Source organism: Hemitrygon akajei, chromosome 30, assembly GCF_048418815.1.
Source record: "Hemitrygon akajei chromosome 30, sHemAka1.3, whole genome shotgun sequence".
In the NCBI taxonomy this organism is placed as follows: domain Eukaryota; kingdom Metazoa; phylum Chordata; class Chondrichthyes; order Myliobatiformes; family Dasyatidae; genus Hemitrygon; species Hemitrygon akajei.
The window spans coordinates 31,854,301-31,866,951 of record NC_133153.1 but is presented as its reverse complement, the minus strand read 5'-3'; positions in this window follow the sequence as shown (position 1 = coordinate 31,866,951).

Here is a 12,651-nt window from a genome sequence, read left to right as displayed (position 1 = left end):
GGAAATATGTCACCAGTCCTTCATCATCCTGCAACCAATTCCTGGAGCTCTCTCCCTCACAGCTTTTTAGAGGTACCAACAACTTCACAAATTCAGGTAGGGATGAACATGAAGCATTGGCCTTGTCACTGCTGCCCAGATCCCCAAAAAAAGGAGTTTCTGCACATTACTATTATCAATATATGCAAAATACTATTATCAAATAGAGAAGTTGTACAGTTTAAGCTGCTTCCTCCACACAGAAATGAATATCCCAACAGACTATTGCAAGTCATCACTATTAATGAAAACGAAAAAGTCTGCAGATGCTAGAAATCCAAAGCAACTCACACAAAATGCTTGAGAAACTCAACAGGTCAGGCAGCCTCTATGGAAATAAACAAACAGTTGACGTTTCCCTTCCCCTACCTCCCCCCCCACCTTTTTGTTCTGCCATCTTCCTCCTTCCTTCTCAGTCCTGAAGAAGGGTCTCAGCCTAAAATGTCAAATGTTGAATTGAATTGACTTTATTTCTTACATCCTTCACATACATGAGGAGCAAAAATCTTTGTCACGCCTCCACCTAAATGTGCAATGTGCAATATATAGTAATTTACAGTAAATTGTATATACAACAGGACAGTCAATATAGCATAGAAATACAATGGTATCAGTGTGAATTAATCAATCTGATGGTCTGGTGGAAGTTGTTGTCCCGGAGCCCGTTATTCCTGGCTTTTATACTGCAGTACCGTTTCCTGGATGGTAGGAGCTGGAACAGTTTGTGATTGTAGTGACTCGGGTCCCCAATGTTCCTTCGGGCCCTTTTTAGGCACCTGTCTCTGTAAACATCCTGAATAGTGGGAAGTTCACAGCTACAGATGCGCTGGGCTGTCCACATCACTTACTGCAGAGTCCTGCGATTAAGGGAGGTACGGTTCCCATACCAGGCAGTAATGCAGCCAGTCTGGATGCTCTCAATTGTGCCCCTGTAGAAAGTCCTTAAGATCTGGGGACTCATGCCAAACTTCTTCAACTGTCTGAGGTAAAAGAGGTGCTGTTATGCCTTTTTCACAACACAACTGGTATGTACAGATCAAGTGAGGTCCTTGGTGATGTTTGTGCTGAGGAACTTGGAGCTGTTCACCCTCTCAACCCCAGATCCATTGATGTCAATAAGGGTTAGCCTGTCTCCATTCCTCCTGTAGTCCACAACCAGCTCCTTTGTTCATTCATTTCCATAGATGCTGCCTGACTTGACGAGTTCTTCCAGCATTTTGTATGTGTTACTATTAATGAAAAGTTGTTTTTTTAAACATAGAAATTTTTTTTGTACAGAAATGTCAGGGGTAGGTTGGTTTTTTTACGCAGAGTGTGGTGAGTGCGTGGAATTGGCTGCTGACAGTGGTGGAGGTGGATATGATAAGGAACTCCTGGATAGGTACATGGAGCTTAGAAAAATAGAGGGTTATGGGTAACCCTAGGTAACTTCTAAAGTACAGTAAGTACATGTTCGGCACAGCATTGTGGGCCAAAGGGTCGGTAGTGTGCTGTAGGTTTTCTATGTTTCTAGAAAAAAGAACATTACAGCACGTTACAGGCTATTCAGCCCACAAATTTATTCCAACATTTCAACCTACTCTAAGATCAATCTAACTCCTCCCACCCACACAGCCGTCCATTTTTCTGTTATCCATGTGCATATCCAAGGGTTCATTAAAACCCCCTAATGTATCTGACTCTAATGATTTGGATAAATTGATGGCTTTGTGGCCACGCTTGAAGGTGATACAAAGATTGGTTCAAGGGCAGGCAGTGTTGAGGAAGCAAGATGTCTGGAGAAAGCCTTGGACGGACTGGGGGAATGGGCAAAGAAGTGGCAAATGGAATACATTGTTGGGATATGATGGTCATGCACTTTGGCAAAAGGAGTAAAGGCATGAACTATTTTATAAATTGGGAGAAAAACCAAAAATCAGAGGTGCTGAGGGACTTGGGAGTCCTCATGCAGGATTCCCTAACGGTTAACTTACAGATTGAGTCGGTGGTGAGGAAGGCAGATGTTATGTTAGCATTCATTTTGAGAGGACTAGAATATAAAAGTAAGGGTGTAATGCTTAGGCTTTAAAAGGCATTGGTCAGACCACATGTGGAGTATTGTGAGCAGTTCTGGGCCCCATATATATGAAAAGATGCGTTTGCATTGGAGAGTGTCCTGAGGAAGTTCACAAGAATGATTCCCAGGAATGAACAGGTTAACATATGACTAACAAGAGAAAATCCATAGAGGCTGGAAATCTGAGCAACACAGACAAAATGCTGGAGGACTTCAGTAGGCCAGGCAGCATCTATGGAAAAAAGCTGAGGAGCAGATTTGAAAGGTGGGGGGAGGGGAGAGAGAACTGCCAGGTGATAGGTGAAACTTGGAGGGGGAGGGATGAAGCAAAGAAACATAGAAAACCTACAGCGCAATACAGGCCCTTCGGCCCACAATGCTGTGTCAAACATGTTGTTACTTTAGAAATTACCTAGGGTTAGAGCTAGGAGATTGATTGGTGAAAGTGACAGAAGGCCATGTAAGAAAGAAGAAAGCGGGAGGGGAGGAGCACCAAGGGGAAGTGATGGGCAGGCAAGGAGATAACATGAGAGAGGGAAACGGGATGGGAAATAGTGAAGGGGGATTGGAGGCATTACTGGAAGTTTGAGAAATCGATGTTCATGCCATCAGGTTGGCGGCAACCCAAACAAAATATAAGGTGTTGTTCCTCCAACCTAACTGTGGCTTTATCCCAACAGCGAAGGAGGTCATGGATGGACATATCGGAATGGGGATGGGAGGTGGAATTAAAATAGGTGGCCACTGGGAGATCCCACTTGTTCTGGCGAACAGAGCATAGATGCTTGGTGAAGTGGTTTCCCAACCTACGTCAGGTCTCACCGATATACAGGAGGTCACACCAGGTGCACCAAACGCAGTATATGACCCCAACAGACTCACAGGTGAATTGTCACCTCACCTGGAAGGACTGTTTGGGGCCCTGAATAGTAGTGAGGGAGGAGGTGTAGGGGCAGGTGTAGCACTTGTTCCACTTGCAAGGATACGTGCCAGGAGGGAGATCGGGGGAGGGACAAATGGACAAGGGAGTTGCATAGGAAGCAATCCCTGCAGAACACAGAAAATGGGGAGCGGCGAAAGGTCTGTTTGGTGATGGGATCCAGTTGGAGGTCTCAGAAGCTTCAGAGAATTATGTGCTGGACATGGAGGCTGGTGGGATGGTAGGTGAGGACAAGAGGAACCCTATCCCTGGTAGGGTAGCAGAAGGATGGGGTAAGAGCAAATGTATGTGAAATAGAAGAAATGCGGTTGAGGGCAGCATTGATGGAGGAGGAGGGGAAGCCCCTTTCTTTGAAAAAGGAGGACATCTCCTTCATTCTAGAATGAAAAGCCTCATCCTGAGAGCAGATGCAGTGGAGACATAGGAATTGAGAGAAGAAGATGGCACTTTTACAGGTAGCAGGGTGGGACAAGGTATGGTCCAGGTAGTTGTGAGAGTCTGTTGGTTTATAATAAATATCAGTGGATAAGCTGACTCCAGAGGTAGAGACAGTGAGATCAAGAAAGGGAAGGGAAATGTTGGAAATGGTCCAGGTGAACTTGAGGGCCTGGTGGAAGTTGGAGGCAGAGTGGATGAAATCACTGAATTCAGCACGGGTGCAGGAAGCAGCATCCAGTCGTCGATGTAGTGTAGGAGAAGTGTGGGATGGTCACCAGTGTAGGCTTACAACATAGACTGTTCCACGCAGCCAAAAAACAGGCAGGCATAGCTGCGACCCATGCGACTGCCCATGGCCATCCTTTTGTTTGAAGGAAGTGGGAGGATCCAAAGGAGAAATTATTTAAAGTGAGGTCAAGTTCCGCTAGGTGGAGGAGGGTGGTGGTGGAGGGGAACTGGTCTGGTCTGGTGTCCAGAAAGAAACGGAGAGCTTTGAGGCCTTCCTGGTGGGGAATGGAGGTGTATAGGGACTGGACATCCATGGTGAAAATAACATAATGGAGTCCACGGAACCTGAAATCCTTGAAAAGATCAAGAGCGTGTGAGGTGTCATGGATGTAGGTGGAAAGGGACTGAATCATGGGGGATAAAACAGATTTGCGGCATGCTGATATGAGTTATGAGTTCAGTGGGGCAGGAACAAGCTGAAACAATGGGTCTATCTGGACAAGCGGGTTTGTGAATTTTGGTTAGGAGGTTGAAACGGGAGGTGCAGGGTGCAGGAACTATGAAGTTGGTGGCAGTGGATGGGAGATCCCCAGAGTCAATAAGGTTGGTGATGGTGTGGGAGACAATGGCTTGTGTTTCTTTGTGGGGTCCTGTTCGAGGGGTAAGTAAGAGGAGGAGTTTGAGAGTTAGCGCTGGGCCTCAGCAAGGTAGAGGTCAGTTCTCCAGACTACTACAGCACCTCCCTTATCTGCAGGTTTGATGGTGAGGTTAGGACAAGTGCAGAGGGAGCGGAGAGCAGAGCGTTCGGAAGGAATGAGGTTGGAATAGGAGAGAGGAGAGTTAAAGTCTAGATGGTTAATGTCCCGATGGCAGCTGGCAATGAAAAGGTCCAGAGCAGGCAGAAGACCAGGGCGGGATGTCCAGAAAGAGGAGGAGGGTTGAAGGCGGAAGAAGGGATCATCGCTGTGGGGTGGGGAGACCTTGCCATAGAAATATGCTCAGAGACAGAGATGGTGGAAGAACGATGCAGCATCGTGGTGGGCACTGAACTCACTGATGTGTGGGCTCAGGGGAACAAAAGTGAGGCCCTTACTGAAGACAGAACTTTCTGTAACAAATGAGACATGTTCGATGATTTTGGGACTGTACTTGCTGGAGTTTAGAAGAATTGAGGGGGGGGGGATCTCATTGAAATCTATCGATTATTGAAAGATATTCAATAGATGGATGGAGTCGATGTGGACGGAATGTTTCATATAGTGAGGGAGTCTAGGACCAAACAGCACAGTCTCAGAATTAAGAGATGACCATTTAGGACAGAGATGAGGAAAAATTATTTTAGCCAGAGAGTAGTGAATCTCTGGAACTTATTGCCACAGATGGCTGTACAGGCCAACTCATTGAGTATATTTAAGGTGGAAGTCAATAGGTTCTTCATTAATCAGGCCATCAAAGGTTACAGAGAGAAGACAGGAGAATGGGGTTGAGAGAGATGATGAATCAGCTTCGATAGAATGGCAGATTCAAAGGACCAAATGACCTAATTCTGCTCTTAAGTCTTATGGTCTTATGGTAATACTTTTTGTCTGAGCAATCTGAAGTTCATTGTCACTGTCAGGTAGTCCATAGTCTTTATTTTGGTCTGACAGTGTTACAGTGTGCACTGACAGACAATTGAACCCAGGTGCGGAGGAAGACAGACTCCCATGTTGAGATGGAAATGAGTTTATTCAACAGAGCTCCAACTAAACTTTGGTGGCTTGACAAAGCGACGCTGTGAGACAAATCATTCTCAAAACACACTCAGGGACCCCCGCGATAAGCATTAATTGGGAGTCCATGTTAAGTAATCACAGTAGGCTGAAAACCTGTGCCAGTCAAAATAAACTTAACAATATTAAACAGAAAGCACAAGGGCTTAACGACTCTAGATAAGATGACAATCACCAAATACAAGTGCAAGTTGGGTAGGGCTCATTATAGCACCTCCCTCCCCAATGCCGACATCTGATAGCCCAGTGAGTCCTGGGGAACTCAAGGCAGAGCTGGTAAATTCGAGGCAGATCTGATGCTCTCCAAACAGGGCTGGTAAATTCAAAATAAATCTGATGCTTTCAAGACAGGGCTGGAAAATTCAAGAACATTGCACATATCTTGGAAAACATAGAATCAAACTTGGGAACACAACATCAAACTCAGAAACCTGCAATAGTCCTTGGATATCTGGAATAGTCCTCTGAAATTTGAAGAGTCCCTGGAAACCTGGAGGGCCATGGGTGACTCAGGAAATCTTGCTGAGTTTGTACGTAGACTAGAGAAGCTTGGAATGTGGACTTGGGAAACTCAGAACTTAGGGCAATCACTGAAAACAGAAGATACCCTTGCCTCCAGCCAACCGATGTCAAGCTGCTGTTAAAACTCTACTGGATTCATTTATGGCATGGGGTCCTTCTGTCATGGTGTGCACAGGCAGATGACTGAACCTAGGTATGGAAGGACAACAGACTCCCATGCTGAGACAGAAATGAAAGTTTATTCATTTGAACTCCAACTGAACTTCAGTGGCTTGATCAAGTGACACCGGGAGATGAATCATTTGCAACACACTCACAAGGACCCCGTGATAAGTGCTAATTGGGAATTCACTTTAAATAATCAGAGTGGGCTGAAAACCTGTGCCAGGCGAAACAAAACTTGACAAGATTAAACAAAAAGTACAAGGACTTAATGAGATGACAATAACAAGGCCAGCAGGGCTCTTGACCGAAAGAGTCCCAGATCTGTTTTACTCATCCAGATAATCAGGACTTGATCAGGATCTTGACCCGAAATGTTAACTGTTTATTCCCTTCCATTGATGCTGTCTGACCTGCTGAGTTCCTCCAGCATTTTCTGTGTTGCTCTGGATTTCCACTATCTGTAGAATCTTTTGTTTTTTTGTTTTTTTATCTTCATGTTCATATTTTGTTAAATACTTTCTCCCACCTTTGTCAAGTAAAGGAAAGGTATGGGAAGTGAAGGAAACATTCAATTGCAATTTTTCAGAAAATAGTCTCAGCAAGGAGACCGAATATTTTGAATGCAGGTCATAGCTTAATAAAATGCTGGGGATGTGAGGTAGATAAAAAGTCAGCACTTTGAATTTAAATCAAGTAGTGCAATTCATAAACACAAGAAAGTCTGCAGATGCTGGGAATCCAAATGAGCACACACAAAATACTGGATGAACTCAACAGGTCAGGCAGCATCTATGGAAATTTTTGCAAAAGAATTTAATGTAAAACCTAAACACTCAAACTGATCAGATCTTTTGTGAATGCATCGTACAGTTTCCACAAGCTGTGAGGTCTCCTTGCTGAAAATTATGTGCATTGGTATGGACGCTGCGAGACATGCATTGCAATGACCAAGGACAACTCATACACAAGTTGGCATCACTTGCACAGAATTTTGCACACCCAAGGCTAGTAACATAGTCACAAGTCTGGGTGAGTGAGGTCAAACAGAAAATAAATTGCTTAATTCCTCACTTTGCTACCCACTCACCAACAACTCTTGGGACCTCGTTATGTCCATTAACCACCAACAATTAATAAGGACTCAGATATGTTGCACATCTACCATTCATACCTTAATATCCAAATATCTGCTGTTTTCTAAACTCCCCTTCCACACTTCTCACTTCTATTCTCATTCCATGTCTGAATTTTCCTGCCATCCCCATGTCCAGCTTATTTTCCTCCACTAACTCTGAAATGGGACATCCAACAAGGGTAATCAGTTGGGCCTCAGCTGGAGTATTTTGCCTATTTTTTGGGCAACATGCTTCAAAGTTTAGTATAATCAATTACTCTTTCATCTATTAGGATCATCTTAGATTTATATCTGTAGGTTTATTTTATTTGCAGAGACTAAACTTGCTTCTGTAGCAACTGACTCAGTAATGCAACCATAGCATCCCCTTGTGATCTTGCTTAGTCACTGTTGTCATTTATATCTTCAATCTCCCCAGTTTGCTTCAATCTGCAATCTTATTTGTTCTTCAGCAAAGATGAATGTATATTGCAATTAAATGCTCAAACTACTCAGCAGAAAGTTTCATATTTTATACTCAAATAATAATACCTAAGAAGTACACACAACCCTCTATGAATGGATTTTAGAATCCTCCTGCCAGTGAAATGTGTTAGAGTCAGAGTCATAGAAAAGTACAGCTCAGAAACAGACCATTCGGCCCATCTGGTCTGTGCTGAACCATTTAAATTGCCTACTCTGTTCAATATGCACCCAGACCATAGTGTTCCATACCCCTACCATCCATGTATCTATCCAAACTTCTCTTAAACGTTGAAATTGAGCTTGCATGCACCACTTGCACTGGCAACTCGCTCCCCACTCTCATGACTCTGAGTGAAGAAGTTACCCCTCATGTTCTCCTTAAACTTTTCTTCTTTCACCCTTAACTCGCAACCTCTGGTTGTAGTCCCATCTAAACTCAGTGGAAAAAGCTTGCTTGCATTAACCCTATCTACATCGCTCATAATTTTTGTATCCCTTTATCAAATCTCCCCTCATTCTCCTACCTTTTAAGGAATAATTTCCTAACCAATTCAATCTTTCTTTATAACTCAGGTCCTCCAGTCCCATCAACATCCTTGCAAACTTTCTCTGCACTCTTTCAACCTTATTTATATCTTTAAGGTAGGAAGGTGACCAAAACTGCACGCATATTCCAAATTAGGCCTCACCAACGTCTTATACATCTTCACCATAACATCCGATTCCCTGGATTCACTACTTCAACTTATGAAGGCCAATGTGCCAAATGCTTTCTTTACAACCCTATCTACCTGTGCCGCTGCTTTCAATGAATTATGGACCTGTATTCCCAAATCCCTTTGTTATACCACACTGCCATTTTCAGCCCATTTTTCCAGCAGGTACAGATCCAGCTGCAAGCTCTGATGGTCTTCTTCACTGTCCACTACACCCCCAATCTTGGTGTCATCTGCAAATTTGCTGATCCACATTATCAATCAGATTATTGACATAGATGACGTACAACAATGGACCCAGCACCAATCCCTGTGGCACTCCACTAGTAACAGGCCTCCAGTCAGAGAGACAACCATCTACTGCCACTCTCTGGATTCTCCAACAAAGCCAATGTCTAATCCAATATACTACCTCAATTTTGAATGCCAAGCGACTGAACCTCTTGATCAACTTCTCATTCGGAACCTTGTCAAACGTCTTGCTAAAGTTCATGTGGACAACATCCACTACTTTGCCTTCATCCACTTTTCTGGTAACTTCCTTGGAAAACTTTATAAGATTGGTTAGATATGACCAACCATGCACAAAGCCATGCTGACTATCCTTAATCAGTCCAATACTCATATATCCAGTCCCTTAGAATACCTTCCATTAAATTTCCAACTACTGATATCAGGCTCACTGGACCATAGTTTCGTGGTTTATTTTTAGCGCCTTTCTTAAACAGCTGAACAGCATTAGCTATCCTCCAGTCCTTTGGTACCTCTCCTGTCACTAAGGATGATATAAATATCTCTGCTAGGGCCCCTGTGGTCTTCTACACTAGCTTCTTACAGGGTCCAAGGGAAAACCTTGTCAGACCCTGTGGATTTATCCACCCTAATTTTCCTCAAGATAGTAAACACCTACTCCTCTGTAATCTGTATAGTCCATGACCTTGCTGCTCTTTTGCCTCCCTTCTATAGACTCTGTATCAATCTCCTGAGTAAATGCAGATGCAAAAAAATCCATTTAAGATCTCCCCCCATCTCTTTTGGCTTCATGCATAGATTACCATTCTGATCTTCCAGTTTTGTCCCTTGCATTCCCTTTGCTCTTACATACAGTATCTTTAGAATCCCATGGGATTCTCTTTCATCTTGTCTGATAAGGCTTCTTTTAGCCCTGTTGATTTCCTTTTTTAAGTTTTCTCTTGCATTTTTTATACTCATCAAGTACTCCATTTGTTCCTACCTGCCTATACCTGCTATGCACCTCCTTTATTTTTCTTAAACAGGTGTTACGTACCCCATAACTGGGTGTCTAACCAGCAGAGAAAGAAGAATCCGTTGGAGTCTGGTGGTACTATATTCAAAAGTGTTTATTAGTAAAATAAGCAAATCAATACCAATAATCCAAATATATAGATAACACATGTTAGCAATAATAAACCTAAAAGTGTGGGAATAATAATAAGCAATAATAAACAAGCTCTATCGATGTCTAGGGGATAATGAATTGTCATATAAAAGTATAAAGTTCAGTTCAGTTCATACGTGCTGAGGTAGATATGGTTGTTGTGTTGTAGTCGTTGGAGAGAGAGAGAGAGAGAGGGAGCGAGATGTAACAGCTACAGTCAGGCAAACCTTCCTTTGCGTTCTTGATCCGTCGTATCGTTGTTGTGGCCATTCAGTTAATGACCCCTCTGTCCTTCAGCTAGACCGTTCTTCTGTGGTGGACTCGTCACTCTGGCATGAGTGGACACACACACAAGTCCCCACTGGCCCTGCTATAACACTGTGAGTTTTACTGACCGATCTCCTTATTCGGTCTCCGATGCCCCACACCTTCCCGTGGGTTCCAACACTCAATCAGTGTCCACTAGTGTGTCTCCTGGTGTGTCTGAAGGGTGTCTCTCCAGACCTCGCTTTTATCCCTACTCACGGGGTCTCAGCTATCAATCAATTTTGAATGGCTGTGTCCATCAAACCAGCCCACTCTGGCTGTCCACTGAGGAATGTTAATGAACAGAATGGTACAAGATAAATAACCCTCTCAGAAGTCATAATACGGTGAATCAACAAGTCTCTCTTATCTCTCTCTTATCTGTAGCAGATGTTCTTGCATGTTTTCTTTTCCATCTCTCTCTCTCATGAGCAGCATAGCAACAGTAACAGTTTGTGATTCTCCCGGGGGTGGGGGGGGGGGGGGGGACATGGGCAACTCTGCACCCTTCTGCCCATTAGAACTGTTTATCCTCCATAACACAGGGCCTCAAAATCTCTTGAAAACCAAGGTTTCCTAAACCTGTTATCTTTACCTTTTGCTCTGACAGGCACGTGCAAGCTTTGTACTCTCAAAATTTCACTTGTGAAGACCTTACACATACCAAGTACACGTTTGTTAAAGAACAGCCTGCCCCAATCCACACTTGCCAGATCATAAGACCATAAGATATAGAGGCAGATTTAGGCCATTTGACCTATCGTGTCTGCTCCACCATTTAATCATGGCTGATCCAATTTTTCTCTCAGTCCCAATTTCCTGCCTTCTTCTTGTATCACTTCATGCTCTAACCAATCAAGAATCTATCAACCATTGCCTTAAATATGCATGGCCTCCACAGCTGCCTGTGGCAAAGAATTCCACACATTCACCATTCTCTGGCTAAAGAAATTTCTCCTCATCATCATTCTAAAAGGACGCCCCTCTATTCTAAGACTGTGTCCTCTGGTCTTAGACTCTCCCACCATAGGAAACATTCTTGCCACATCCATTCTCTAGGCCTTTCACCATCCAACAGGCTTCAATGAGATCATCCCTCATTCTGAATTCTAGTGAATACAGGACCAGAGCCATCAGACACTCTTCATATGACAAATCATTCAATCCTGGAATCATTTTCATGAACCTCCTTTGAACCCTCTCCAGTTTCAGCACATCCTTTCTAAGATAAGGGGCCCAAAACTGTTCACAATACTCCAAGTGAGGCCTCACCAGTGCTTTATAAAGTCTCAACATTACATCCTTGACTTCCTCCAGTTTAGAATCTAAACTGATGGACCTGCCTTATCTTTTACAGTATTAGCTTTAAAACTAATGGCATTTTGATCACTAGATGCAAAATTTTCCCCTACACAAACTTCTGTTACTTGACCTAGTAACAGATCAAGTATTGCATGCTCTCTCATTGGGATTTCTATGTACAGATTAAGGAAACTCTCCTGAACACACTTGACTGACTCTATCCTATCTAGCCCTTTTACAGTATGAGAGTCCCAGTTAATATGTGGAATTTTTAAATTGCCTACTATAACAACTTTATATTTCTTATAACTGTCTGAGAACGCTACAAATTTGTTCTTCTAAGTCCTGTGGACTGTAGTGTGCTCGATAATTTAGCCCAGTTAACGTGGTCATAACTTTCTTATTACACGGTTCCACCCATAGGGTTTCAGTAGATGAGTTCAGCCTGTCCCAACCGAGCACAGCTATGAAATTTTCCCTGACTAGTAACACCATTCCTCCCCCTTTAATTCCTTCTGCTCTGTTGCATATAAAACAGCAGAACCCCAGAAAATTGAGCTGCCAGACCCACCACTCCTACAACCAAGTCTAATGTCATAATGTCTAATGGCTACAATGTCATAATTCCATGTGTTGATTCATGCCCTGAGCTCATCTGCCTTTCCTGCAAAGCTTCTTGCGTTGAAATATATGCAGCTCAGGATGTTTGTCACAACTTGCTCAAACTTTTGAATCCTGACTTTGTCTGAGGTCTTACCAACATCTGTCTCCACAACCTCTCCATTATCTGTTCTAGCACTCTGAATCCCATTCCCTGCAATTAGAATTTAATCTGTTCCTGTGCAGTGCTAGGAAAGCTTCCTACTAGGATATTAGGTACCTTCCAGTTCAGGTGCAAACTGTCTCTTCTATACAGGTCCCACCTTCCCTGGAAGAGAGCCTATTGATCCAAAAATTTGACTCTCTCCTTCCTACACCAACTCCATAGTCACATGTTAAACTGTATGATCTTCCCATTTCAGGCCTCACTAGCACATGGCACAGGTAGCAATCCTGAGATCACAACCGAAGAGAGCCTGCCCTTTAACTTAGCACCTAACTCCCTGAACTCACTTTGCAGAACCACGTCACTCTTCCTACCTATGTCGTTGTTGCCTACATTGACCAT